This window comes from Coenobita brevimanus, chromosome 6 (assembly GCF_032717465.1).
Source record: "Coenobita brevimanus isolate Jiangsu-jjx chromosome 6, ASM3271746v2, whole genome shotgun sequence".
NCBI classification, from domain to species: Eukaryota; Metazoa; Arthropoda; class Malacostraca; order Decapoda; family Coenobitidae; genus Coenobita; species Coenobita brevimanus.
In genome coordinates, this window is record NC_136959.1 from 9111790 (window position 1) to 9137032 (window position 25243).

A 25243-nucleotide genomic window follows, 5' to 3' on the forward strand; every position below is an offset into this window, starting at 1 on the left:
TGAAGTGTGGCTGCAGAGGAAGGATGAGGTGTCATATGAGAGGTATAAGGAAAAGAGGAACAGGGCGAGAAGGGCTGTGCGTGATGCTAAAGTGGCAGCAGATGAGAGGTGCGGTAGGGGGCTGACTGAGAATTTTCCACAGAATAAGAAAATGTTCTGGAAGGAGGTGAAAAGGGTGTGAAAGGGAGAGTCTGGGATGGAAGAGCGAGTAAAAGCAGAGGATGGAAGGATGTTAATTGAAATGGATGCAGTAAGGAAGAGATGGGCAGAGTATTTTGAAAGATTGTTATTTTTTTTCCCCCATTTGTTTTTCCTTCCTCCGTTCTGTTATTTAAAAACAAAAAAAATGTAGAGGAGGAAAGGGTGGGTGAGATTGTGGCAGATGGAAAGGTGCAAGGAATAAATGTGTTGGGAGAGCTGATTGATTCTTTGATCACGAAGGAGGAAGTGGAGAAGGCAGTAAAGGAGATGAAAACATTGAAAGCTGCAGGTATGACTGAGTGTGCTGTGGAATGCCTGAAGGGTGGTGGAGTGACTATTGTTGACTGGTTAGTAAGATTGTTGAATGTGTGCTTTGTGAAAGGTATTGTGCCAATTGACTGGGCAAGTGCTTGTGTAGTCCCATTGTATAAAGGCAGGGGTAATAAGTATGAATGTACTAGCTTTAGGGGTATAAGTCTGTTGAGTGTTGTAGGTAAGGTGTATGGTAGAGCGTTAATTATGAGAGTTAGAGAGGGTACAGAGGGAGTGATTGGTGATGAGCAGTGTGGCTTTAGGAGAGGAAGAGGATCAGGTGTTTGCTGTGAGACAAATGTGTGAAAAGTATTTAGCGAAAGGCTAGGATGTGTTTTGGGCATTCATGGATTTAGAGAAAGCATATGATAGAATTGATAGGGAGGCTTTATGGACTGTTTTACGATTGTATGGACTCGATGGTAGGTTACTAAAAGGGGTGAAGAGTTTTTATGTAAATAGTAGAGCGTGTGTAAGAGTTGGAAATGCTGTGAGTGATTGGTTTCCTGTGAGAGTGGGGCTGCGACATGGATGTGTGATGTCGCCATGGTTATTTAATATTTATATGGATGGTGTTGTAAGGGAGGTGAATGCAAGAGTTTTAGTTGGAGGTCTGAGTCTGGTGAATGTTGATGGTGGAGACTGGAATCTAAAGCAGCTGCTGTTTGCAGATGATACTGCACTGGTGGCTGATTCAGAGGAGACATTGAGACAGTTGGTAGAGGAGTTTGGAAGGGTGTGTGAAAGGAGGAAATTGAAAGTAAATGAGAATAAGAGTAAAGTGATGAAGTGTAGAGGTTGGTAGATGGTAGGAGGATAAATATAGTTTTGAATGGTGAGTTGTTTGAGGAGGTAGAGTGTTTTAAATATCTAGGGTCACACGTTGCTGCGGATGGAAGAATAGATACGGAAGTGAAGTTTAGAATGAATGAAGTAGGAAAGGTGCTGGGAGGAATGAAAAAGGTGTTTAGATGTCATTCACTTAGAATGGATGTAAAGAGAAGGCTGTGTGAGGGTGTTGTGGTACCGACTGCGTTATATGGGGCTGAAACATGGAATATGGGTGTAGCAGAGAGGAAAAGTTTGAATGTAATGGAGATGAGGTGTCTGGGAGTACGTGTGGAGTGACGCGTATGGATTGAGTGCGAAATGATGAAGTGCGAAGGAGAACTGGAGTTGTTCAGGAGATGGCTGATAGAGTTGAGCAGAGGGTGTTGCGATGGTTTGGGCATATGGAGAGAATGGATAATGAGCGATTGGTGAAAAAGATAGCCAGATCTGATGTGTGAGGTGTAAGGCTGAGAGGGAGACCACAAATAGGATGGATGGGCAGTGTGAAGAGAGCGCTGGATGTGAGAGGGATGTCTGTTGAGCAAGGAAGAGTGGCTGTGACAGAAATAAATGGAGAGAAATTGTTAAAGTCTGATCAGCTAGTCAGGTCAGGTGCGGGTAAGGGGATGGGTCTATTATGATGTGGCATGGGTAAACCAGCTCTGCTGTCAGGCCCTGCTGCGGATGTCAGTGATTGCACTGCGCAGTTAACCCTTGTGTGGTGTGGTGCAGTGAGGATCTGTCCCTTCTCCCCTTTGTGGCTAAGGTGCGAATGAATGTGTTTGAATGGATGAGTAAATGGGGAGTGTGTCGTCCTGTCTCGGCTACCTCCCTTTCCTTGGGGGAGGCAGCCTAGGTATATAGATAGATAGATAGATCATAGTAAAATCGTGTGACGTCAGCAAAAATAAATTGCATGTAGGTAATTGGCAGGCAAAGGGTTACAGGCGTTTTGTTGTGGCCACCCTGGATGAAGCCTGCCATTGGGTGTGGCCTGAGGGATGGCCAGACCCACTGACTAATAGATAAATAGATAGATTCACACACACACACACACACACACACACACACACACACACACACACTGGAGGAACCCTGCCATTGGGTGTGGCCTGAGGGATGGCCAGACCCACTGACTAATAAATAAATAGATAGATACACACACACACACACACACACACACACACACACACACACACACACACACATACAGAGACGCGGGCACGTGCTGAATCTCGCTGAAGGGTATAGGGCGTGTTGCGAAAATTTATACCACCTTGCTTCCTGGGATTGATGAAGTGGAGTGATAGATTGACTAAATGATTTACTGAGGTACACGTGGATGAATAGACGAGGTCAAGTAGATGGGTAAACAGTTAAATATATCAATAAATAGACCTTCCAGATTTATGACAAACAGAAGCCACTACAGCCAACACAGGTAGATAACTGGGTCTGGTTAGTCAGGCCTGGGATCCAAACCTAGTATGGTATATGGCTTCTTTTTCCTATTTTATGACAACTTACCCCGTCCCCTCGGGATGGTTTTCATGAGGTACTGTTTTCGTCTCTCTCTCTCTCTCTCTCTCTCTCTCTCTCTCTCCCTGGCTGCTGTGACTTATTATCAGCATAATAAATTCGTCTGGCGTCAGCTTGAATAAAATACCAGAATTATCCTGAGCATGACACAGAGTTAATGGTCACAGAAGTAACATTTTCAGGCTCCTATGACTCCCTCTCAGCTGAATAAAACCGCCTGTCATCAGCTGTTATATATTACTAAAGTTATCCTTATCATAAAAGAGTTAATCATTCATAACAATTTAACAAGACTACACCTAAGCATGCAGCAGTGTTGTGGTGACCCTGGATACGATAGACAGACCCAGTGATAGATATGTAGATAGGTAGACACAGATAGATGCATAGATAGATAGAGACATATACACAAATACTGATATGTAGATAGGTAGACACAGATAGATGCATAGATACTGTAGATAGAGACATATGGGCTACACAAATACTGATATGTAGATAGGTAGACAGATAGATGCATAGATAGATAGAGACATGTACACAAATACTGATATTTTTTTTGTGTGAAGAAGAAGGAACCAAAGGCAGAAACTGTTCCTTCCAGGAGAAAAACAAAATACAGGAGAAAGCCAAATTCAAGATCCGATCATTTTGAGATGCCTCGGCACACTGCGTTTGAAAGACTGGAGATCATAGGCAGCAGGAAATACAGACTGAGGGAGACAGTTCCAGAGCTGACCTGTTGCATAAATGAAAGACTGAGAGTAACGGTTAACTCTTGCATTAGAGAGTTGGACAGAAAAGAGATGAGAGTTTGCTGCTATATGGGTGCTACGCGCCCGTTGTAGAGGTGGAAGAATGCATGCAGACAGTTCAGAGGAGCAGTGACCATTGAAGTAGCAATAGAAAAGAGATAAAGATGCAACAGTGCGGCGAAGAGATAGAGGTTGAAGGGAGTCAGTAATAGGAGGATAGTTAATGAGACGAAAAGCCTTAGACTCCACCCTATTGAGAAGAGCTGTATGTGGGGAGCCTCCCCATACATGAGAATTGTACTCCAAGCAGGGGCGGATAAAACCCCTGTATAGAGTCAACAGTTGTGCAGGGGTAAAGAAGGAATGAAGTCAGCTTAGCACACCCAATCTCTTGGAAGCAGATTTTACGAGAGAAGTAATATGATCTTTCCAAGATAAGTCCCTAGTAAATGAAATCATAAGTATGTTCAAGGATAATGCAGGATTAAGCTGAATATTATTAAACATTAGTGGGTATACCTGTGGAAGATTTTGACGGGTTAATAGGTGCAAAAACTGAGTCTATGATGCATTAAAAACAACCAGATTATTTTTACCCTAGTCAGAGATACAAGCCAAGTCAGACATTAGGTGTGCCATAGCCTCATCCCTTGTTTGTTGAAGTAACTGCTGAGATGGACGTTGCAGGAATCAAATGGAAAGGTGAAGGGTGGAGTCATCGGCGTATGAGTGGATAGGGTGAGATGTAAAGCTTAGAAGGTCATTGATGAATAAAAGGAAGAGAGTTGGTGATAGGACAGTGCCCTGAGGAACACCACTGTTAACAGATCTAAGAGAAGAATGAGGGCCGTCTACAACAGCGGCTATAGAACGACCAAAAAGGAAGCTAGAGATGAAACCACATATAGAAGGATAGAAACTGTAAGAGGGCAGTTTGGAAATTAAAGATTTATGCCAGACACGATAGAAAGCCTTTGAGATGTCAAGTACAATGGCAAAGCTTTCGCCAAAGTCCCGAAAGGAGGATGACCAGGAGTCTGAAAGGTAGGTGAGGAGATCGCCTGTGGAGCGTCCCTGACGGAGCCCATACTGACGATCAGAAAGAAGGTTGTGATAGGAAAGATGCTTTAAAATTTTTCTATTAAGAATAGACTCGAAAACTTTTGAGATACAGGATGTTAAAGCAATTGGACGATAGTTGGAGGGTTGAGAATGGTCACCCTTCTTTGGGACCGGCTGAATGAGAGCAAACTTCCAGCAAGAAGGAAAGGTACAAGTTGACAGACAAAGGCGAAAGAGTATGCCTTGGCAGGGTGTAAGGACAGAAGCACAGTTCTTGAGAACAACAGGAGGGACTCCATCAGGTCCATATGCCTTATTAGTATTAAGGCCAGTGATGGCAGAAAATATATCAGCTGAAGAAATTTTAATGTCAGCCATGAGGAAGTCAGAGGGGGGAAGTGATGGAGGAAGAGCACCGGAATCGTGTAAGGTGGAATTGGAGGAGATAGTCTGAGCAAAGAGATCTGCTTTATCAGTAGAAGAAAAAGCTACAGAGCCATCAGAGTAGAAAAGAGGAGGGAAGGACGATGAGGTAAAGTTGTTAGAAAGATTTTTGGCAAGGTGCTAGAAGGAGCGGGAAGAATTCGAGTTAGAGAGTTGAGAGTATTTAGTATGAATGAAATTATTTTTAGCAGAGCGAAGAACAGACTTAGCACGATTCCTGGCTGAAACGTATAAAAATTTTTGATTCGGGGTGGGTTAGCTCCGATACCTTTTATAGGCCCACTCTTTGTTGTGGACAGCATTAGAACAAGCGTGATTAAACCAAGGCTTTCGTGCATTAGTCAAAGGATATGAGAAAGGAATGCATGCTTCCATGCCTGAGAGAATAACCTCTGTAATGCGCAAGGCACACCAAGATGGCTCCCGGCCATGGAAGCAATAATCATTCCAGGGAAAATCAAAGAAGTGCTGCCTGAGGGCCTACCAATCCGCAGCTCCAAAGTGCCACAGGCGACGTTTCTTTGGAGGGTCCGCAGGCCATACTGGAACGATAGGACAGGTTAATGTGATAAGGTTGTGATCGGAGGAGCCCAATGGAGAGAAAAGATTAACAGTGTAAGCAGAAGGATTAGTTGTAAGGAAGAGGTCAGGCATGTTGGAACTCTCTCCAAGGCGGTCAGGGATACGGGTGGGGTGCTGTACAAACTGCTCTAGATCCTTAAGGATAGTAAAGATGTAGGCTTGTTCACCAGGTGGATCAGTGAAAGGAAAAGAGAGTCAAAGGTGGTGGTGAACATTGAAATCTCCTAGAATGGAGATTTCAGAGAAAGGAGAAATGGATAGAATATGTTCCATCGTAGAAGTAAGATAGTCAAAGAATTTTTGACAGTAGAATTAGGAGATAAGTAAACAACACAGATATATTTAGTCAGAGAATGACAGGAAAGCCGATGCCAGAGTGTAGAGAATTCAGAAGAATCGAGTTCAGGAACACGAGAGCAAGATAAGTTGTTGCGTATGTATACACAACAGCCACCTTTGGCTTTGAAATGAGTATAAAGAAATTAGGAGGATACAGAAAAGCGTCTGCTGTCAGTTGCCTCAGACAGCTGAGTCTCAGTTTGAAAAAGAAGGTGAGGTTTAGAGAAGGAGAGGTGGTGCTCAACAGAGCCAAAGTTAGAGGAAAGACAACGAATGTTGCAGAAATGAAGAAGAAGAGAGTCAGACAGTGGTTCTATGTAGATAGGTACACACAGATAGATGCATAGATAGATAGAGACGTACAGAAATATTGATATGTAGATAGGTAGACACAGATAGATGCATAGATAGATAAAGACATATACACAAATACTGGTATGTAGATAGGTAGACACAGATAGATGCATAGAGAGGTACAGAAATACTGATATGTAGATAGGTAGACAGATAGATGCATAGATAGATAGAGAGGTACAGAAATACTGATATGTAGATAGGTAGACACAGATAGATGCATAGATAGATAGAGAGGTACAGAAATACTGATATGTAGATAGGTAGACACAGATAGATGCATAGATAGATAGAGAGGTACAGAAATACTGATATGTAGATAGGTAGACACAGATAGATGTATAGATAGATAGAGAGGTACAGAAATACCGATATGTAGATAGGTAGACACAGATAGATGCATAGATAGATAGAGACGTACAGAAATACTGATATGTAGATAGGTAGACACAGATAAATGCTTAGATAGATAAAAACATATACACAAATACTGATATGTAGATAGGTAGACACAGATAGATGCATAGATAGATAGAGACATATACACAAATACTGATATGTAAATAGGTAGACCAGGATAGATGCATAGATAGACAGAAAAATATACAAAAATACTGATATGTAGATACATAGTTAAAAATATCACAGGTAAAAAAGACCGATCAAGATGGCTAGATAGATACATACATACATACATTCATACATATGTACACATACATAAGTATATACTGACAAATAATGAGGAAGATGTTAAAAAAAAACGGATCAGTTGCTAGGCAGCCAAACAGTGATAAAAAGAATAAAAATTATACAAAAATTATACCTATACAGACATGTAGATAAACAGAAGCAAGAACAGCCAACAGTGGTAGATAAACAGAAGCAACAACAGCCAACAGTGGTAGATAAACAGGAGCAACAACAGCCAACAGTGGTAGATAAACAGAAGCAACAACAGCCAACAGTGGTAGATAAACAGGAGCAACAACAGCCGACAGTGGTAGATAAACAGGAGCAACAACAGCCAACAGTGGTAGATGAACAGAAGGGACAACAACCAACAGTGGTAGATAAACACTCGCAGCCCACCTCTCGCCGAGGCAACACCTTCACCGCTGTTCCCGGCGGGACCAGCCCCCCTTAGCATCACCGAGGAGAGTTGGCCTGTTCCATCCACCAGGAGGGCGTCGGCCTACGACCTGTCCACCCGGAGGTCGAGTGAGCAGTTTTCCTCCCTCCGCCCACCTGGACCAGGGCCTGCCCTCCCTACGACCGTGTCCGGGCCTCTCTCCTTGGTCTCCATCTGCTACGGGGCTGGGCGAGTCATTACCGCCCTTTTTCCACCCAGGGCAAGGGGGTTGAGGGCAGCGTCGGGGCGGTTTTTACATCCTGCACTTGTCGGCGCCCCCTCCATCGGCGCCTGGCAGCCCACCGTGCTTTCGCCGTCCCGCCCTGCCCTCCTCGACCATCGTGTGCTTGTTTCCCTGAACCACCGCGCCTTTCCCTTGCCTTGTTCGCCACCTCGTCAGCCTTCGTGCCGGCCCAGCTATGCTCTCATGGGAGAGCTATTCTCTGCAACTTCCCTGACGGGCTCTCTTGTTTGCCCGGTCCCCACCAGAGCTGTGGGGAAAATATTCAACACACACACACACGGTAGATAAACAGGAGCGACAACATGCAACAGTGGTAGATAACTGGGTCTGGTTACTGAGCACCCGGGATCCAACCTGAAACCTCACTCTTTTGTGTATGTGGTAGGTGGGGGCGCTGACCATCCACTCACTTGTAGTGCTGCTCTCGGGTGACTGCCCTTTCCTCTCTTCTTTCTTTCTCTCCTTCTGTCGTCTTCTGTCTTTCTTTCTCTCTTTCTGTCGTCTTCTGTCTTTCTTTCCCTCATTCTTTCCTCCTCCTTATGCCTATCAGTGACTCTATACTCATTCTTCTGTCTTTTTTACCTTCATTCTTTCTTCTTCTCTCTGCCTATGGGTGATTCTACACTGAACGACAAGCCAAATGGTTTCCTGTACACCAGGAAACTATTTACTACGCTGGGTGGTAACCATATAACCAAATTATGGCGCCTGGCTGTTTAGTGGGTAATTAAGGTGCTTCAATCGGATTGAACCAGTGAAGGTTTCCATATCCAAGAGGTAGCTGAGGTTTATTGCTCACGTATTCCCACTCAGGGATGAGTGAGGTTCGTCACTCTCATCTTAAATGTCAGGACCAGCCCCGGTCTCCTACGCTCGTCATGGGGCAACACAGGATTAGATGATGATGATTTTTCTTTTCCTTCAGTTCTCTCTCTCTCTCTCTCTCTCTCTCTCTCGTACACAAATCGATCCATCCCTGTACACTGTCAGTGAACATTTGTTCATTGTACTTGGTGAACGTTTCTATTATTCATTCCTTTAATACGTGGATACATGGGATACATGCCTTCTTAGGCGGGAACCGTAGGACAACTTAGTTAGCTGAGTGGCAGCCCAGAGATGGAGTGAGAGGAAGAGGCTGGCAGAGACCCTGTTGGAAGGAAGAAACCTGTAAATATATTGCACTGCCAAGGAACTAACTTACAATTAATAGGTCAGAGTGGAGAAAACTAGAAAAGATATTAATATTACAGTGGAATGATGATGACGATGCTGCAGCTGCTGCTGCTGCTGCTGCTGCTGATGATGATGATGATGATGATGATGAGTGGCAATAGAGAGGTCTAGAGTCGGTCTCTTATGACAAAAATGGTTGAACTCAGTGACAGAGAAAGTAGATAGGTAGACAGTCAGAATAGACAAGAAAACATATAGGACTGTCCGGATATAAAGGTAAATAGATAAATATATAGATAGATAGACAAATGGAACTGCAGATATAAAAAAATAGAATTAAATGATACAGACAAGCTGAATTAACATGAAAGACTAATAGGATCATTGTTTAACATATTGGGATGTATAGAAAGAAGGACACAGACTCTGGTAAAGTTAAAGATTATTTTTTCCATGCATGTATCTGGCAGAATCACTGTTTAGCATATTGAGATGTATAGACAGGACAGAGATACAGATACAATTGAAGATTACATTTTCCATACAAATACCTGACAGAAACTCCTACAGCCAACACAGGTGGATATCTGGGTGTGGACAGTGACCGCCTGGGATCGAACCCTATGAAGAGACGAGTTTCTTTTTCTGTATCAAGCCTGGATTCATAATTAGGTTCATGTGTGTGTGTGTGTGTGTGTGTGTGTGTGTGTGAGTTCTACGCTGTTCGTATATGTATTTCATAGTCTCTCTCTCTCTCTCTCTCTCTCTCTAACACGACGACAATATTTTCTTCTGGCTTAGGTAACTAGAAATTCGCTCTTAGACTATCGATAGATCCATATGTCTGTTTATCAGTCTGTCAGTGTATCGATCTATCTACTTACCTGCCTACCGACCTACCTATTGCTTTCATGTCTACCTACTTATCTACCTACTTAACATGTTATCTACCTCCCTATCTACTTACTTTACACGTTAATTGTTTAACTCTCTATCTGTTTATCTATCTACCTTTCAGATTATCTGCTCACATTGACAGAAACGATATCTAACGCGGAAAGTGGTAATCGTGAATGTCAATGGTAAAGTTGTAATGGCAGACCGAAAAAGACATGGGACGAGGTCACGAGGGTGATCTCAGGGATAAGGGATTGAAAAGGGAGGCTGGTAGTGATCGAGCAGGGTGGGAAGCCTACCATTAGGTATTAGGTGACCAAGGCAGACGGATGCAAGCATTTTGGACCCTTTATACAGGATACAATAATACCTCCAGCAAAGGAAGAACCAGACGAGAAATACAAGGTTAGTATTTGGGTGAGTGTTGGTTAAAAATCCCTCCCACCACAACACACCAGCCTCCTTCATATACACTGCTAACCCATATTGTACATCCACATTGTTATTGCTACCACCACCCCTCTGTGCCTGCCACCACAACACACCAGCCTCCCTCATATACGCTGCTAACCCATATTGTACATCCACATTGTTATTGCTACCACCACCCCTTTGTGCCTGCCACTATCCTGACACACTGATACATAGAAAATGCATACTTTACATATCGCTGGTGAGATGAACCAGACATACGTATAAACAGACACCTCGAGTAGGCCTGTTCCATTCCATCTATCGTAAGATTTTTTTTTTTTCCGACCAAGGGCAAAATATATAAACCTGAGAATGTTATTGCTGTCACCCGCATCGCTCACACCGTTGAAACAATTCTGTTATTGTATTCCAGGTAACGCCAGACGATTTTTTTTTTTTTCAGCGGATTACAGCACTAGCCAAGCAGTGCTGTCTTATCCTTCAACTGGTCGGCACAACTCTAATATTGTTACAGCTGACGACAGATAATTTTATTCAAGTGAAGGTACCTCGCAGGTGCATGAATGCCTAAACATATTTCCCACCAGGAAAGACAGATAGACTACTAGATGTACTGGGGAGTGAAAGAACAGATAAATTAATGGATATAAATATTTTGCAATTAGAAGTGTGCAAAATGGAAGATGAATGTGTAAAAGCATATACTGATTGGCAAATATACATCCCGACCAAAAGACGGGTAAACAAACCACGAAGGAAACAGACAGAAACCATAACAGCCAGTTATAGGTCTGGTTAGGGGGGGACCGATATCTAACCTTGAGGTTGGTATGGGTTTCTTTATATAAAGTATATATATATATATATATATATATATATATATATATATATATATATATATATATATATCAGTTGACAGGTCGTCACTTGTGATCTCTCTCTCTCTCTCTCTCTCTCTCTCTCTCTCTCTCTCTCTCTCTCTCTCTCTCTCTCTCTCTCTCGTGTATGTAAGTGCACCAGCAATGGGTCTTATATCCTACACTGTCTTCCTCTCCGTTCACGCACTCCTTCATCCACATTCAACCACACACCCACCACAGTGGTAATACTGTTACCATTAACCCTCTCACAGTAGGCACAACTCTACTATGCTATTCCAACTAACACCAGACGATGTTATTCATCTGAGAGTGAGTCATAGGAGCCTGAGTGCTAATGCAATCACAACTAACCCTCTCATGGTAGGCACCACTTTAGTATTCTATTCCAACTAACGACAGACGATTTTATTGATCTGAAAGCTAGTCAACGAAGCCTGATGTTAAGACGTGAGAAATCATACCCACCCGGGATTAACTCTGACACTTAAACAGGTACACAGATAGATACACTGATATATACAGTACATAAGTGGCTGGAAAGATGGACACAAGACAATTGGAGGATGGATGAATGGATGGATGGATGGATGGACTGATGGTTGAATTGATGAATAAACAAACACACAGACATAACACAGACAGAAATGCACAAATGTATTGGCTGGGAAACTAACAGAGGATAAAGATTAATGTTCAAGAGGATAAACAGAAACCACGACAGCCAACATAGGTAGATATCTGGGCGTGGTTGGTGAGGCACGAGATAGCACCAGATAGAGAGGTAGGTTTGTTTTCTTTCAAATTTCAACCCATTGCTGGTCTCTAAGTCATAGTTTTGTGTTATATCTGTCTTGGGTACTCGTATATTTTCTTTATAACTGCTGTGTGTATGAGCGTAACAAAATGGTGGGTGGTAAGCCGTAATAAAACAGCAAGTTGTATATCCTGGGGCAAAACGTTAAATGTGATAGTTTGAACATTTTTGGTGGGCCATATTTCTCTCTTCATCATAGTAAAATTGTGTGACGTCAGCGGAAATAAACTGCAAGTAGGTAATTGGCAGGCAAAGGGTTAAAGGCGTTTTGTTGTGGCCACCCTGGATGAAGCCTGCCATTGGGTGTGGCCTGAGGGATGGCCAGACCCACTGACTAATAGATAAATAGATAGATCCACACACACACACACACACACACACACACACACACACACCCTGGATGAAGCCTGCCAAATAGGTCAGAGTGGAGAAAGTAGGAATAGATCTGTCATTCAGTAGAAAGATGCTTGATGATGATGATGGTGATTATGGTGATGGTGATGATGTTGCTGAAAACGATGTCGACGTCGACGATAAGGATGTTGGTGATAATGGTGATGATGAATTACAAGCACAATAAACAGAAGCCTGACGGCCAAACAGGAAGAGGGTTCTGATCAGTGACATAGATCCTGATTTCCATTCCGTGCTTATTGTGGTTTCTTTTGTTTTTATTACAGGCATATATATTGCTTTTTTATAAGTATTTACACTTTTCCTTCGATGAAAGTAATTCGCGTTAACCTCTTCTGTATTTAGCATAGTTATCAGCCCTACAAAGTGGAAAGATAACGCTTTCGTCATAGTGCCTTATTCAGCTCGGCAAAATTGAGTCGTGTGTGTGTGTGTGTGTGTGTGTGTGTGTGTGTGTGCTTTAAGTAGTCCTAAGTCATTTAAGTGGTTTGAATGAGATCGTCGGGTTACTCGAAAGGTCTTGCACTATATACATTATTCAAATCATGACATTATATATATATATATATATATATATATATATATATATATATATATATATATATATATATATATATATATATATATATATATGGTGTCAGCCCCCTGTCACCAAATAAAAAATTCACAGAAATAGTGAAAAGAGTGCACATATGGCTTTGATTTCTTATTACATATTGTATAACAGACTCTTGTTTAATGAGATATTTGAGGAGCGTGACACCACCAGCAGTCGCCACTGAGGGATAAGCCCCCTCCCAAAAATGAAAATTATCTGAAATAGACAAAAGTCAGCACCTGGATTTCAAGGAGACCGGCATTCATATCGCAGGACTGGGTATGAACTTTACATGTTTTTCCAGAATGTACAGGAAGAAACTTTTTTTTTTTTTTTTTTTTTATGTGTCCGACTCTGGGCATAGGCTTCACAGCCTGCTATCAAGGCCCAGCAGTCCTCCTACATACCATACACCTCTACATGCACATTAGCCTTATTAATGTTGGTGTTGTAATTATTTTCAAACTATATCACACACACACACACACACACACACACACACACACACACACACACACACACACACACACACACACACACACACACACACACACAGTAACTTTAATATTACCAGTAACCACCTTTACTACGAGGGATTTTCACGAAGCTGAATAAAATCGTGTTGGGGAGGGAAGCATGAAATGAAAGCGACATCACCGTTCTGAGAGGGTAGATGTGGATATAGCACCAGGTTCATCTGAAACCTGAACCCAGTGGACAGCAGGATGAACTCGCCCTCCTGCTACAGTCCACCATCTTCCTTTCAGGGGATAAAGAGGGAGCTGAGAGACGTCTGTGTAACCTGGCAGTGAAGCCGACCAGTTATATTGGTGCCACCACGTGAAGGCATCCCTCTCCACCACCACTGAGAGGGTAAAAGGTGATGGATTCAAACATCTTTAGTATTATCGATTTCCTTATCCTGAATGCAACCCTCTGCTGCTGACAAGAATATAAAATATAAAACAATATCCTGCTGACTGATATGGAGATTTTTAATTATATAAAATTCACACCGGGATTTTAAACCTCTTCAGTGCGATGACATATTATTGACTTCATTCTTGCCACATACAGACTTAATTCAGCTTCACGAAGGAATATTCGAACTGGAGTAATCTGGTCTGTCCTCTATGACCTCTTGCACTACAGGAGCCTCTCCCACACTAAACAAAGTGGCCAAGAGGCAGCAAGAACGAAGGAATGAAAACAGGTCATTAGACCGAAGAGGTAAACAGAAACCCTCATGGCTGGCAGGGTAGAAAACCAGATGTGTTGCAGAGAACCAGGTTTCCATCCGTTATTAACGTGTTTTTTTTTTCTAAACCTAATTAACACTCCCTATTGCATCACCAGCAATGGGTCTTATATCCTACACTGTCTTCCTCTCCGTTCACGCTCTCTTTCATCCATATTCCACCACGCACCCACCACAGTGGTAATACTGTTACCATTAACCCTCTCATAGTAGCCACAACTCTACTATGCTATTCCATCTAAAGGCAGACGATTTTATTCATGTGAGAGTGAGTTACAGGAGCCTGAGTGCTAATGCTGTCACAACTAACCCACTCATGGTAAGCACAACTCTAGAAGTCTATTCCAACTAACGCCAGACAATTTTATTCATCTGAGAATGAGTCATAGGATCCTGATGTTAAGACACGAGAAATAATACCCATCCAGGATTGACTCTGAGACTTATACAGATCTACAGACAGACAGAGAGATACACTGGTAGATGGAAGGATGGACACAAATAGCAGGTGGTTGGATGGGTGGATGGTTTGTTAAAACGATGGATAAACAAATACAAAGAAACAGATGGACTAACAAATAGGCTGAGAAAATTAGAGAGAAAATACCATATATCCATTAAGGCATATAGAAACTGCGAACGCCAACACAGGTAGATAACTGGGTCTGGTGAGTGAGGCCCGGGATCTAACCGGTCGTGGCGATGGTTTCTTTTTAAATATCAACCATTGTCGGTCACCTGGTGTCTGTACTATTTTCTCCTGTGTTGGCAAGTCTTACTTTCGTTATAACTGCTGTGTGTATGAGTGTAACAAAATGGTGGGTGGTAAGCCGTAATAAAACAGCAAGTTGTATATCCTGGGGCAAAACGTTAAATGGGATAGTTTTAACATTTTTGGTGGGCCATATTTCTCTCTTCATCATAGTAAAATCGTGTGACGTCAGCGGAAATAAACTGCAAGTAGGTAAGTGGCAGGCAAAGGGTTAAAGGCGTTTTGTTGTGGCCACCCTGGATGAAGCCTGCCATTGGGTGTGGCCTGAGGGATGGCCAGACCCACTGACTAATAGATAAATAGATAGATACACACACACACACACACACACACACACACACACACACACACACACACCCTGGATGAAGCCTGCCATTGGGTGTGGCCTGAGGGATGGCCAGACCCACTGACTAATAGATAAATAGATAGATACACACACACACACACACACACACACACACACACACACACACACACACACACACACACACCCTGGATGAACCCTGCCATTGGGTTTGGCCTGAGAGAGGGCCAGACCCACTGACTAACAGATAAACAGATAGATACACACACACACACACACACACACACACACACACACACACACACACACACACACACCTGGATAAACCCTGCCATTGAGTGATAGGTAACCAATTTATTACGAGATAATAAAAACAAATAGTCAAGTGACGAGACAGATAGACAGGTATAGAGATGGACTGATAGATATACAGACAGTCCTACCTGTTAATGATGATAATTGAGACGGAAACAGTGAATCCTATCAATGAAAGTCTGATAGAAGGACAAACGGAATTATTGCGACAGATAGAGCGATAGATAGACCGACAGATTAGTAGACAAATAGGTCGGGACATGACGGAGAGAGAGAAATACAATTAATAGATGCATATATAATTTTCTGTTCATATATTATCTCGAAACTCCAGTAATCAACACATATGGATGTCTGGGTTTGGATTGGGAGGACCCGGGATCGAACCCAGCCGCGAAAGTTTCTTTTTCTATATCAGGTTAGGGTTCAAAATTGGGTTAGATTTTGCATTTCTTACAACTGATACACGCATGTCAGTGTAATGTTACGCTCTCTCTCTCTCTCTCTCTGCCAATCCATGTAGCCAACTGTGTCCATAACCCCTTCAGTACGGTGAGGTCTTCTTCACTGTATTCTTGCTATCCACACAGTATTTTACTCAGCTCAGGAGAGACTTTGTGAAGCAGACGGGTTTGCTGCAGCCTTCCTTAACCACCTTCACTACTAGGCTGCTCTCCTCTGCCCAATATAATCCTCTCGCCCCACCAACAACAACACAAAAATACTCTTCTCACACACAACCCTATCTCCCTCATTCATATTTACCTTCTTTATCTTATCTATTCCCTGATTATTACATTTAGTACTATAGTTTACTCATGCCATTTATCAGTGGCAAGTATGGTCCGGATGATGATGATGATGATGGTGGTGGTGGTGACGACGACTATGGCTACGATAATGATGAGGATGATGAGGATGATGATGGTGGTGACGACGATGATGACTAAGAAGATGATGATGATGATGAAGAAGATGGTAGTGGTGCCTATGACGATGACTACGATAATGATGATGGGGAGGAGAAGGATAGACACTGACGATGACGAGGACGACAAAAATGATACTGGGTGCAACGATGGTTATGATGATGAAAATGATTATGATGACGGTGGTGATGATGATAATTAAATGTAAGGTCGATTTCAGTTTTAGGATGATGTTTGAAAGTTTCAGGAGTAAATAGATGCAATGCATTAAATTCATATGTAGACAAAGAGACAAATACATTATGGTTACATAGGAGAGACAGAAGCCACACCGGCCAGCACTGGTAGATAACTGGGTCTGGATAGTGACGGCCTGGGATTGAACCATAAGAGAACGGAGGGTTTCTTTTTTTAAGTAAACCATAACCCTGCCAGGTTTGGTGCCTGAAGTGCTATCTTGTTTAACAGTATATTTCCTTCTCTCTCTCTCTCTCTCTCTCTCTCTCTCTCTCTCTCTCTCTCTCTCTCTCTCTCTCTCTCTCTCTCTCTCTCTTGTGTATGTAAGTGCACCACAAATGGGTCTTATATCCTACATTGCCTTCCTCTCCGTTCACGCACTCCTTCATCCATATTCCACCACGCACCCACCACAATGTTAATACTGTAACCATTAACCCTCTCACAGTAGGCACAACTCTACTATGCCATTCCACCTAACGCCAAACGATTTTATTCACCTGAGAGTGGGTCATAGGACCTGATGTTAAGACACGAGAAATAATACCCCCCCGGGATTAACTCTGACACTTAAACATACTGTAAGCACACAGATAAACAGACAGATATATTGGTGGCTAGAAGAATGGACACAATAAAACCTGTAGATGGATGGATGGATGGATAACCACATACACATACACTGATGGACAAATATATATGCTGAGAAAATGATGGAGAAAATAGATCAATGTCCAAGACAATAAACAGAAACCACAACAGCCAACACAGGTAGAAAACTGGGTCTGGTTAGTAAGGCCTGGGCTCGAACCAAGCCAGGAAGTTTGATTTCTTTAATAAATTTCAACCCATTCTTGGCAACTCGCTGTTATTATTTTTTTTGTCTGTATTGGCTAGTCGTATATTTTCTTTATAATTGCTGTGTGTATGAGTGTAACAAAATGGTGGGTGGTAAGCCGTAATAAAACAGGACGTTGTATATCCTGGGGCAAAACGTTAAACGTGATAGTTTTAACATTTTTGGTAGGCCATATTTCTCTCTTCATCATAGTAAAATCGTGTGACGTCAGCGGAAATAAACTGCAAGTAGGTAATTGGCAGGCAAAGGGTTAAAGGCGTTTTGTTGTGGCCATCCTGGATGAAGCCTGCCATTGGGTGTGGCCTGAGGGATGGCCAGACACACTGACTAATAGATAAATAGATAGATACACACACACACACACACACACACACACACACACACACACACACACACACACACACACTCACCCTGGATGAAGCCTGCCACTGGGTGTGGCCTGAGAGATGGCCAGACCCACTGACTAATAGACAAATAGATAGATACACACACACACACACACACACACACACACACACACACACACACACACACACACACACACACACACACACACCCTGGATGAAGCCTGCCATTGGGTGTGGCCTGAGGGATGGCCAGACCCACTGACTAATAGATAAATAGATAGATACACACACACACACACTCACAGTCATACACTCACACATACACATACACACATGCATACACTCTGGAAGAGAGATAGAGAGAGAGAGAGAGAGAGAGAGAGAGAGAGAGAGAGAGAGATTAATAAGATAAATTTACAGTTTCTTCCTGTGCATTCAGATAAAACATACAAACTTCATGTCCAGTCCCTTGGTATCTATCCCGAGTTCGTTGAAACCCGTGTGTTCACTGTTCCCTATTTCATATTGTTTACATTTTTGGAGGTGCTGACCTAACAAGAATCATTGCGAGGGAGGAAGGGATTATGCTCCTAAATAACTGCATTACGGATGAGAGTCCATTGTATAACGTGTATGAAGATATCAAGGCCATACATGCCCTCGGTTAATTATTTCTGAGAGTGGTTCATTATGTTACTGAGTTGACCCCAAAAATCATGGTTGTAAAACTGTATGTGGTGGAAGACCATTCCAGCAAACTGACGAAGTTTCATTGATATCCACCCAAAATACTACGAGTTATCGTGCACACACACACACACACACACACACACACACACACACACACACACACACACACAGAAACGCGCGTGCTCTGAATCTCGCTGGACGGTATAGGGCGTGTTGCGAAAAATGATACCATCCTGCTTTTGGGATTGATAAAATGGAGTTATAGATAGACCAAATGATTTACTTAAGTACACGTGGATCGATAGACAGAGTCAAGTAGATTTGTACGTAGTTATACATACTGATAAAAAGACCTTCCAGATATAGGACAGACAGAAGCCACTACAGCCAACACAGGTAGATAACTGGGTCTGGTTAGTCAGGCCTGGGATCAATACCTATGTCCGGACCAAGCTTCTTTGTTATACATTATGACAACTCCCCCCTCCGTTTGGGATTGTTTTCAAGCGGTATTAATTTCGCCATCCTTTGGTCTCTCTCTCTCTCTCTCTCCCTGGCTGCTATGACTCATTATCAGCATAATAAATTCGTCTGGCGTCAGCTTGAATAAAATACCAGAATTATCCTAAGCATGACACAGAGTTAATGGTCACAGAAGTAACATTTTCAGGCTCCTATGACTCCCTCTCAGCTGAATAAAACCGTCTGTCGTCAGCTGGAACGTATTACTAAAGTTATCCTTATCATAAAAGAGTTAATGATTCATATTCATAACAATTTAACAAGCCTACACCTAAGCATGCAGCAGTGTTGTGGTTATCCTGGACGATGGACAGACCCAGTGATAGATATGTAGATGGGTAGACACAGATAGATGCATAGATAGATAGAGACATATACACAAATACTGATATGTAGATAGATAGACACAGATAGATGCATAGATCGATAAAGATATATACACAAATACTGATATGTAGATAGGTAGACACAGATAGAAGCATAGATAGATAGAGACATATACACAGATAGATGCATAGATAGATAGAGACATACACAGATAGATGCATAGATAGATAGAGACACATACACAAATACTGACATATAGATAAGTAGACACAGATAGATTCAAAGATCGATAGAGATGTATACATATGTACAGATGGGTTGATAGATTTATGAAAATATGGAGATTAATAAAGGTCTATCAAGATCAACAGATAGACAGATAAAGAGAGATACATGTAAACAGATAGGCAGATAAATAGATGGAAAGAGAGAGAGAGATATTTACAAATACTGATAAATTGATAGCAGATGGACATAGGACTTGTAGGGTTCATTCATGGTCAATAGATAGAAACACATACATACATACATACATACATACATAATTATATACATACTGATAGAAAGACAAGTATTTGGCAAACAAACAGATAAATTGCAAGGCAGCCAGACAGTAATAGACAGCAAAGGTATAAAAATTATTTAAAGTATTGAGACAGATAGATAAACAGAGGCGACAACAGCCAACAGTGGTAGATAAACAGAAGCAACAACAGCCAACAGTGGTAGATAAACAGAAGCAACAACAGCCAACAGTGGTAGATAAACAGAAGCAACAACAGCCAACAGTGGTAGATAAACAGAAGCAACAACAGAAAACAGTGGTAGATAACCAGAAGCAACAACAGAAAACAATGGTAGATAAACAGAAGCAACAACAGAAAACAGTGGTAGATAAACAGAAGCGACAACAGAAAACAGAGGTAGAAAACATACGAAAGAACAACCAACAGTGGTAGATAAACAGAAGCAACAACAGAAAACAGTGGTAGATAAACAGAAGCAACAACAGCCAACAGTGGTAGATAAACAGAAGCAACAACAGCCAACAGTGGTAGATAAACAGAAGCAACAACAGCCAACAGTGGTAGATAAACAGAAGCAACAACAGCCAACAGTGGTAGATAAACAGAAGCGACAACAGCCAAGTGGTAGATAAACAGAAGCGACAACAGCCAACAGTGGTAGATAACTGGGTCTGGTTACTGAGCACCCGGGATCCAACCTGAAACCTCACTAATTTGTGTGTGTGGTAAGTGTGGGCGCTCACCATCCACTCACTCGATGTAGTCCTTCTCTCTGGTGATTGCCCTTTCCTCTTTCATTCCTTCTTTCCTTCTGTCCTCTTTTGTCTTTCTTTCCTTCATTCTTTTTTCATTATGCTTACGGGTGACTCTACACTCCCTCTTCTGTCTTCTTTACCTTCATTCTTTCATCTTGCTTCTGCCGATGAGTGACTCTACACCGAGTGACAAGCCAAATGGTTTCCTGTACACCAGGAAGCAATTTACTACACTGGGTGGTAACCATATAACCAAAATATGGCGCTTGGCGGTTTAGTTGGTAATGAAGGCACTCCAACCGGACCGAGCTGGTGAAGGTTTCTGTATCCAAGAGGTAGCTGGAGTTTATTGCTCACGTATTGCTACTCAGGGATGAATGAGGCTGGCCATTCTCATCTTAAAGGTCAGGACAAACTTGCTTAGCTCCGGGCTCCTACGGTCCTCATTGGGCAACACAGGATTAGATAATTTTAATTTTTCATTGGTTCATTCTCTCTCTCTCTCTCTCTCTCGTACACAAATCCATCCATCCCTATACACTGTGAGTGAACATTATTTTGCTCATTATACATGGTGAACGTTTCTATCATTCATTCCTTTAATACGTGGATACGTGGGATACAGATCTTTTTAGGCGACAACCATAAGACAACTAAGATAGCTGAGTGGCAGCCCAGAGATGGAATGAGAGGAAGAGGCTGGCAGAGACCCGGTTGGAGGGAAGAAACCTATGGATATATTGCACTGCCACTGAACTAACTTACAATTAATCGGTCGGAGTGGAGAAAACTAGGAAAGATATTATTACAGTAGAATAATGGTAGTGATGATGCTAATGATGATGATGATGATGAGTGACAATATAGAGGTGCAGAGTATTTCTCTTCTGGCTAAAATGGTGAATTAAATGACAGAGAAAGGAGATAGGTAGACAGTCAAAACAGAAGAAGACATACTGTATAGAACTGTCGCGATATAAAGGTAAGTTGATAGGTAATAGATCCATAGACGAATGGATAATTAAATGATACAGACGACCTGAGTTAACAAGAAAGACTAATAGAATCAGCATTTAGTATTGAGATATATAGAAAGAAAGACAGAGATTCATATGCAGTAAAAGATTATATTTACCATACATATATCTGGCAGAAACTCCTACAGCCAACACAGGTGGACATCTGGGTGTGGACAGTGACGGCCCGGCATCGAACCCCAGTAAAATGGAATGAGAGTTTCTTTTTCTGTATCAGGCCTGGGTTCAAAACTAGGTTTATGTGTGTGTGTGTGTGTGTGTGTTGTGTGTGTGTGTGTTACGTTGCTTGGATATGTATGTCATAGTTTCTCTCTCTCTCTCTCTCCCTCTCTCTCTCTCTCTCTCTCTCTCTCTAACACAAGCATAAAATTCTTTTCCAACCTAGGTGCCTGAAAAAATTCGCTTCCAGACTATCTGTACATCTACAGTATATGTCTGTTTGTCCATCAGTCAGTATAGTCAGTATATTGATCTGTCTACTTAACTGCCTACCGAACTTTCTATTGTTTTCATGTCTACCTACCTATCTACTTAACATGTTATCTACCTCCCTATCTACCTACCTAACATGTTAATCTGTTTAACTATCTATCTGTTTATCTATCTACCTTTAAGATTATCCGCTCACACTGGCAGCAAGATGATATCTGACGCATAAAGTGAGAAGTGTGAATGTCAATGCAAACGTTGTAATGCCAGACCGAAAATGACCTGAGACTAGGTCAACGAGGGAGATCTCAGGGATAAGGGGTTGAAAAGGAAGGCTGCCAGAGATCGAGCAGCGTATAATGCCGACCAATAGGTATTAGGTGACCAAGGCAGACTTATGCAAGCATATATTGGAGTGTTAATACAGGATATAATAATACCCCCAGCAAAGGAAGAACCAGACTATAAACACAAAGTGTTTGGGTGGGTGTTGGTTAAAAATCCCTCCCACCACAACACACCAGCCTCCCTCATATACCTTGTTTAAACAGAGTGTACAGTCGTGGCCATTAATAATCACCTATCATCCCGTACCCCGTGCCTCAGACTGGCTCCTTTATGCACGGCAAGTCACACTGGAGTATGAGGGGCTGAGAGGAAGGGGCCAGGAGAGAGAAGGGAAGGTGGATGGGGGGACGAGCGATGGTGCTTGGGTGGAGTGAGGGAGGGGAGGGAGGGTAGGTAGGGGAGGGAGAATGAAATGCGAAGTTGTGGCCACATAATTTGTCTATTTTCTTTCATTCAGAGCATCATATAAAGGAGTTACTACTCGGTAGATAAAGCTGCATAACACCTTCTATACCGGCGTCGGATAACAAACTCTGGATATGTGGTGATATCAAAGACTGGCTCGTGAGAGAAATATACTGACGTGACAAATCAGACATTAGTGCGGAGCCAGATATTTGAGTTTATCGGTGTATTTTGACTCCGGATGGCTTTGACTTCCGTAATGTTTGTGTAAGAATCGCCCTCTTCCGTTACATGTAAATAATTTTTGGAATTAAGGATTATATGCAATCTCAACCATGGCCGTGTCCACAGTAAATATAATCGTCTTCTCGGTATACACTCCCTCCTTAGTCACCATCATGTTAATTCAATAATTATTTAATGACATCTCTATATGAAAAGGCTATTTAGAATAATTGTGCATAAAAGGTAAATGAATTTGATGTCTGTGCTCATGGGTGGATATGGTAACGGTATCTCTCATAATCTGTTAGAGGGAAAATGAAACAAAATCCTACCCAAAATCCCAGAATATATCTATGTCGCTGTTTACCGACTCTGGTCAAGCCAAAGCTATCAGGAACGTCTTAGTAAGTAGTCCAGTGGCCACTTGCCTTAAAAACCTCATGCAGGGTCGCGGCGCCGGTGAAACAATGTTGTTGATGGTTTGCTGGTTTCATATGAACGGTTCCCACTCGTCCTTGGTGTGCTGGAGGAGGCGGGCCCGTGTCCTCTCGTTCTCTGGCTCCCACGCTTTGACAATCTGGGCTCACACAATCTCGATGGCTCTGCACTAATATTTGTTCTGTCACGTCGGTGTACTTCTCTCGCAAGCCAGTCTTTGGTATCACCACCTACCTAAAGTCTGTTATCTGACGCCTCTATACAAGGTGGTATGCAGCTTTATCTACCGAATAGTAACTCCTTTATATGATGCACTGAATGAAAGTAAACAGACAAATTATATGGCCACAACTTCGCATTTCATTCTCCCTCCACTACGTACCCTCCCTCCTCTCCCTCACTCCACCCAAGCACCATCGCTCGTACCCCCTTCCACTTTCCCGTCTCTCTCTGGCCTCTCCCTCTCAGCCCCTCTTACTCCAGTGTGACTTCCCGCGCATAAGGAAGCTAGCCTGAGGCACAGGGTACAGGAAGATAGGTGATTATTTATGGCCACGACTGTACATGCACATTGATACTGCTACCACCACCCCTCTGTGAGTACCACCACAATACACCAGCCTCCCTCATATACGCTGTTAACCCATATTGTACATTCACATTGTTATTGCTGCCACCACCCCTCTGTGCCTGCCACCACAACACACCAGCCTCCCTCATATACGCTGCTAACCCATATTGTACATCCACATTGTTATTGCTACCACCACCCCTCTGTGCCTGCCACCACAACACACCAGCCTCCCTCATATACGCTGCTAACCCATATTGTACATCCACATTGTTATTGCTACTACCACCCTTCTGTGCCTGCCACCACAACACACCAGCCTCCCTCATATACGCTGCTAACCCATATTGTACATCCACATTGTTATTGCTACTACCACCCCTCTGTGCCCGCCACTACGGTAACACACTGGTACATAGATAAATAGAGACATATCGCTGGTGAGATGAACCAGATACATATATAAATAGACACATCAAGTAGGCCTGTTCCGTCCCACCCAATGCCAGATGAAATTTTCGGTTTAGAGCAAGACATAATTATATGCCTGAAAGTGTACTAACGTCTCCCTTCACCCTCTCATCATTGGCACAATTCTGTTACTGCAGGTAACGCCAGACGATCTATTCAACTGAGATATATATATATATATATATATATATATATATATATCTAAGGGGCGGTTGGCGTTTATTGCTCACGTATTGCCACTCAGGGATAAATGAGGCTGGTCACTCTCATCTTAAATGTCAGGACCAACTTGCCTAGTCCCGGGCTCTAACGCTTCTCATGGGGCAACCTAGGATTGGATGATATATATATATATATATATATATATATATATATATATATATATATATATATATATATATATATATATATATATATATATATATATATTAGCAGCGATGAAATGCAGCTAATAGCACTCTTAACCTCCA